Source organism: Puccinia triticina, chromosome 11A (assembly GCF_026914185.1).
Source record: "Puccinia triticina chromosome 11A, complete sequence".
NCBI lineage: Eukaryota > Fungi > Basidiomycota > Pucciniomycetes > Pucciniales > Pucciniaceae > Puccinia > Puccinia triticina.
The window spans coordinates 5,186,345-5,191,963 of record NC_070568.1 but is presented as its reverse complement, the minus strand read 5'-3'; positions in this window follow the sequence as shown (position 1 = coordinate 5,191,963).

Here is a 5,619-nt window from a genome sequence, read left to right as displayed (position 1 = left end):
GTCACAACACATATGCAAAGAAGAGAAGTGTGATAAACCACATACTATTGAACAAGATGTCTGTACACAATGGAACTCAACTCTAATTCAACTCAATAGCATCATCAGGTGTCACTCAGCAATGTAAGTTCACTTATGTGGCTTGATTATTATCCATCCAACTGGCCAAAAACTGATTGCCTCTTTCTTAGTATTGAATGGCAGAAGGATAAGAAATATGGAGTTGCTTGGAAATATCAAATTGACAAGGGCAACATTGATTTAGCTATTGATTTGGAGGGATTCTTTATCTACTCCAAATATTTACTAAATGCACTCCAAAAAGGGAGTGAACTTGTGTCTACTCCAATAAATATTGGAGTGAACAAAGGTTCACTCCAAAAGTGGGATAAATTGAAGTGTTCAGAAGTTCACTCCAATATATATTTGGAGTGGACCTTTGTTCACTCCAATATATATTTGGAGTGGACCTTTGCTCACTCCAATGTATATTTGGAGTGGACCTTTGTTCACTCCAATCTTGAAACTTGATCTGTTTCAAGATTGGAGTGTACTACTGTACACTCCAATAAATACTGGATTGCACACCTATTTTAATTACATGCATGCACTCCAAGCAAATCCTCCAGATCAACAAAGTCATTCTTTGAACCTTGGAGACTCTGCCCCCCCCTACAGACAAACTTCCACCACACTCAAATTCCTCCCCTTAAGACTAGGCCCCAAAGATTCCAGTGAATCTGAGCCTATTTATCCGCTCTTTTTCAATGGGAATCACTGGCCATACTTTTTTGGAGTTCATGTGGTAAATATTTGGAGTGCAGAAAGCCGGCCCCATTGATTTTTCTGTGGTACTGCAGCCACTTTTTGAAATTACACTTCAGGTTTCAGTTGATTCAACAGCAAGTTCAAGGAAGCCACAAGGGTCTTGGAGATAGTATATCTGGATTTGGTTGGACCCTTCTCAACACGCCTGATAGCTGGAAATCTGTACTTTATGACACTGGTTGATCAATACAGCGGATTCAAATCAGTCAAATTCTTGCAATCCAAGGACAAAGCCTTTGAAAAATATCTGGAATTTTGATCTCTCACAGAGTCACAGACCGGAGCCAAGCTCAAATCAATTATGTCTGATGGCGGGGGGGGGAGGGGGGAGTTTGCCATTCAATCATTTCAAAACCTCTGTACAAATGATGGTCTAATCACCAGGAAAATAAAATAGTCAGTTGATGACAAGTGACATCACACCAGATCCAGCCGGCTACCCACCATCTATCCAATATCTATCCACTATCTACCCCAATCTCCCAACAATCTCTTCAACTTCCAAAATTTCCCAAGGAGGTCCTGTTCAGTTTTGATGAGCCCAACTGATCCTCAGCTCTGTCCAGCTGATACTCAGCTTTGGTACCCAGCTCATACTCAGCTTTGTTGCTCAGCTAATACTCAGCTTTTTCATGCAGCTCACTCTCAGAATTTGAATAAAGCCTTTTGACCAGTCCTAGCCCAGGTGATGCTTAGCTTTGTACTAGTCCTGGCGCAGCTGACACTAAGCTTTGTACCCGTCCTTGCTCAGCCTTTTCCTAGTCCTGTCCCAGCTGATGCTCAGCTTTGACCCAGTCCTGGGCCAGCTAGCCAGCTGATGCTCAGCTTGCTGAGGATCAGCTGATCCAGACCAGGGAAAAAAATGGGAATCAGCTTGGACAGGACCAGAGCTGAAAATCAGCTTGGCTAGGGCCAAAGCTGAGCATCAGCTGAGCTACGGCCAAGGCTGAGCATCAACTGAGCTCCGGACAAGGCTGAGCATCAGCTGAGCTCCAGCCAAGGCTAAGCATCAGCTGAGCTATGGCCAAGGCTGAGCATCAGCTGAGCTACTGCCAAGGCTGAGCATCAGCTGAGCTACGGCCAAGGCTGGGCATCAGCTGAGCTACGGCCAAGGCTGAGCATTAGCTGAGCTACGGCCAAGGCTGAGCATCAGCTGGGACAGGGTAAAAACTGAGCATCAGCTGAGCTACGGCCAAGGCTGAGCATCAGCTGGGACAGGGAAAAAACTGAGCATCAGCTGAGCCAGGGCCAAAGCTGAGCATCATCTGGTTTGATCACATAGAGTGCTTTGATCCTGACACCTGTCATGTGAGCCCTAGATGTGCTGGTGGAGAGGAGCAGCATTGGAGCAGTGTTGGAGCTTAAAACAAAGCTGCATCATTTCACTTGCCATCAAGTGACTACTTTTTTTTCCTGGTGAATACATCACATTTCTCCGGCGTATAACCCGCAAAACAATGGGATGGCTGAGAGAAAAAATCAAATTATCCTTGTCAAAGCAAGATGTCTGCTAGTTCATTCGCGCTTACCCAGGTCCTTCTGGGAAGAAGCTTTCAACACCGCTACTCAGCTCTCCAATTTAAGTCCCTCATCAACAAGGAAATTTACAATTCCATACACCGTTTGGACGGGACAATCTGCAAACTTGGATGTTCTTTGACCATTTGGCTGTTTGACATATTCCTTGATTCCATTAAAGGAGAGATGTACTTTCAAGCTCCTGCCAACTGCTGAACAAGGAATCATGTTGGGGTACAAGAATCATTTCTTATCATATGGTATCTACCAACTGGCCTCTTGGAAAATCTTTTGGGTTTGCAATGTTAAATTTGACAAGGCAGTGTTGCCGGGATTAAATGATCAACCACCTGAATCCAAGGAGGAACTATTTGATCTCTTGGAAGACTCTGCTAATCATGAAGACCTGTTGCATACGGTGTCCAATCCTTGCTTAACAGATGCATCTTGAATTCAATTGGAGCCGGTGTGGTTGCCCATTTGGTTGACCGCTAGTCAGAATCATTCTTGCTGCTGCTGCCAGTAAGATCAGCAAGTCTCAGATTCATTCTCACCCTTCAAGATTTTCAAGATTCAATAATTCATGCTTCAAGACCCAAGATCCTCACTCATTCCTCAAGATCCTCAAAGTTTCATCTCCAAGATCAAGAACCTCCAGCTTCAAGATTCAAGAATCCACAACTCAAACTCTCAATCATCAAGATCTCAAGATTCTCAGTCTCTCAATCTCTCAGTTTATTCCTCCCAGTCCTCCTCATCCTCTTCCCCAGTTTCATTTCCCCCTCTGGTCCACTCCCTTAAAATTCTTGGTACCAACACAGCATGTGCTGTGGGTTTGTCTCTTGTTTTCTCTGTGGTTTTGATTCTTCTTCCCCTTTCTTCTCTTTCCATTGGTGGTTAATTGTTTTGTCTATGTGTCTGCCTCATCTCTTTGGTTTCTCCTTTTTGTCTTGTGTTTTTGTTTTATTTTCTTTTCTCCCTGTTGTTTGTTGTGTTGTGCGCGCGCATGGAGCGCAAGGAGATGATGAAATGTATGTGACAGGTCGCCTCCCTGAGTCCAAGTTCGTCAAACTTGGATGATGGGAGAGGCATGGCATCCTGATCCAAGAAATAAGGCCATCACTTTTTCCAAATCATCATCAAGAGTCCCTTCCAAGAGTCCACCCCCTCTCATCAAGAATCCTTTCCCAACTAACCAAACCGCGGCCGAGGATCTGAACCCCGGCAAAACATCTCAAAACCACTTTCTCAACGCTATCAACCCGAATCCCTACCACTCATCCAGACCATCCGTGAGAGCAGCTCCCAGAGCACCTTTTCCCCTCCCAGCGCTACCGCCAGTCTAGCACCAAGCGGAGCTCCATACCGGAGGTGTCATTAGACAACAGTAATTCTCAAAGCCCCGTTGAAAAAGCTCCTAGAGATATCAGCAGCGCCATATCCATGGACAACATCCTTTCAGTTGACAGGCAGGGAAATGCCATCCTTGTATATCTTGCGGAGAACGCTGAAGACAATACTCCGACTTTGTATGTGCAGGCTATCAACTCTCCAAACTCGGCTCTGTGGAAGAGGGCAATTGTGAAGGAAATCACAAGCATGAATGATCATGAAGTGTGGATCATTGTGAAGAAGGAGGATGATCAGGAGCAAATCAATTGAACCTGGGTCTTCAAGGTAAAAAAGGATGATCTCATTGTTCCTTTAGAGTTCAAAGCGCGCCTATGCGCCCAAGGCTTCCAACAGATTGAAGGACATGATTAATTTGACACCTACGCACCAACGGGGAAGATGATCTCTCTCCCAATGCTCATCATCTTTGCTCTGAAGAACAATCTCTCCTTTCATCAAATAGACATCAAGAGTGCATTCCTCAATGCACCTCTCAAGGAAGACTTGTACCTTAATCCCCTCCGGGTGTTGTTGTCCCTCCATGAAGACCTCGCCGATTGGTTGGTGCCCGCCTTCCAAGGCTCCCCCCCCCTGTCATCCCTTATGCTCCTGTTCGTCACTGAATTTCTACAATTCTTCATCATGTAACAAACAACCTGTCTAGCAACGCAATCAACAGACAAACTGGTGTGGGCCCCGTTCACACACATGAAGATATCAAGAAAGAATCCACTCCCACTAACTCCCTTGCTCTTTATCTCCTCCTGATCATTTTGTTTTTATTCTTATTTATGGTGTTCCAAGTTGGTTTGCATAATTTTATGCATGCATAAATCATAAAATCATAAGAATATTTTGGTGAGGAAATTTTGTATTACATAATCAGACAGTCATATCCCCTGCAAAAAAGATTTTATGATTTTATGATTTATGCATGCATAAAATTATGCAAACCAACTTTGAACACCATAATTGTTTTTTAAGTTTTTATTTCTTGTAGTTCCATAACCTCTTTTCTTATTTTCCCTGGGACCAGGTTGTAATGGAAGGATTGTAGGACTTCCTGTCAATCTGGAAATCCAGATCTGAGCCAACAGATTCCAGATTTCACAGTGAAATCTTGGTCCCAGAATCTCCCTGAATTTATCCAGAGTTCCAGATTCCAGATTCCCCTGCAAAATCTGGAATTCCAGATTTATTCAAAGTCAACGGGAAGGCCTCCATTCTCCTAACTTTTTGATTGCCATATTTTGGTGTGCGGAAATGTTTCCTGGAACCAATGATGGCCCGGGAATGTTTTTGGAAAACAAAATATGGTTATTGAAACCATTTGGCTCACCAATGTTGGTTATCCACACAGATTGGCCAACCAAAATGGTTTCAGGAACCATTTGGCTGACCAATCTTGATTTTTCAAACCAAATTGCCAACTAGAATGGTTTCTACAAATTTTTGGTCAACCAATTTGGCTTTTCAAAACTGTTTGGCCCACCGAATTGGTTTTCAACACTTATCAGCTAACCAAATTGGTTTTGAAAACCATTTGAAGTGGTTTCAAGAATATTGCTTCAACCAGAATTGTTTTTCAGATATTTTCAGAACCACCTGATCAGGCGGTTTGGAGAATATATTAAAAATATCTGAAAATGGTTAGTCCGACTTGTTCCTCAGGGATAGGGTTGAGGGCGCCACATTTGAGAAAGTGCGCGCCAATGGGCGCCTAGAAGACCCCCTCAAGGGGCGCGCCTTTGGCTGGCGCAAGGGCGGCGCGCCCAGGCGAGGCTGAGGATTTTATGCATATCAATGATTTTATTTGGTATTTTGGAACTGTGGAGTTTATTTTTCTTCCTGGCTAGGGTATCCCCGCGGGGTCCCCCACAA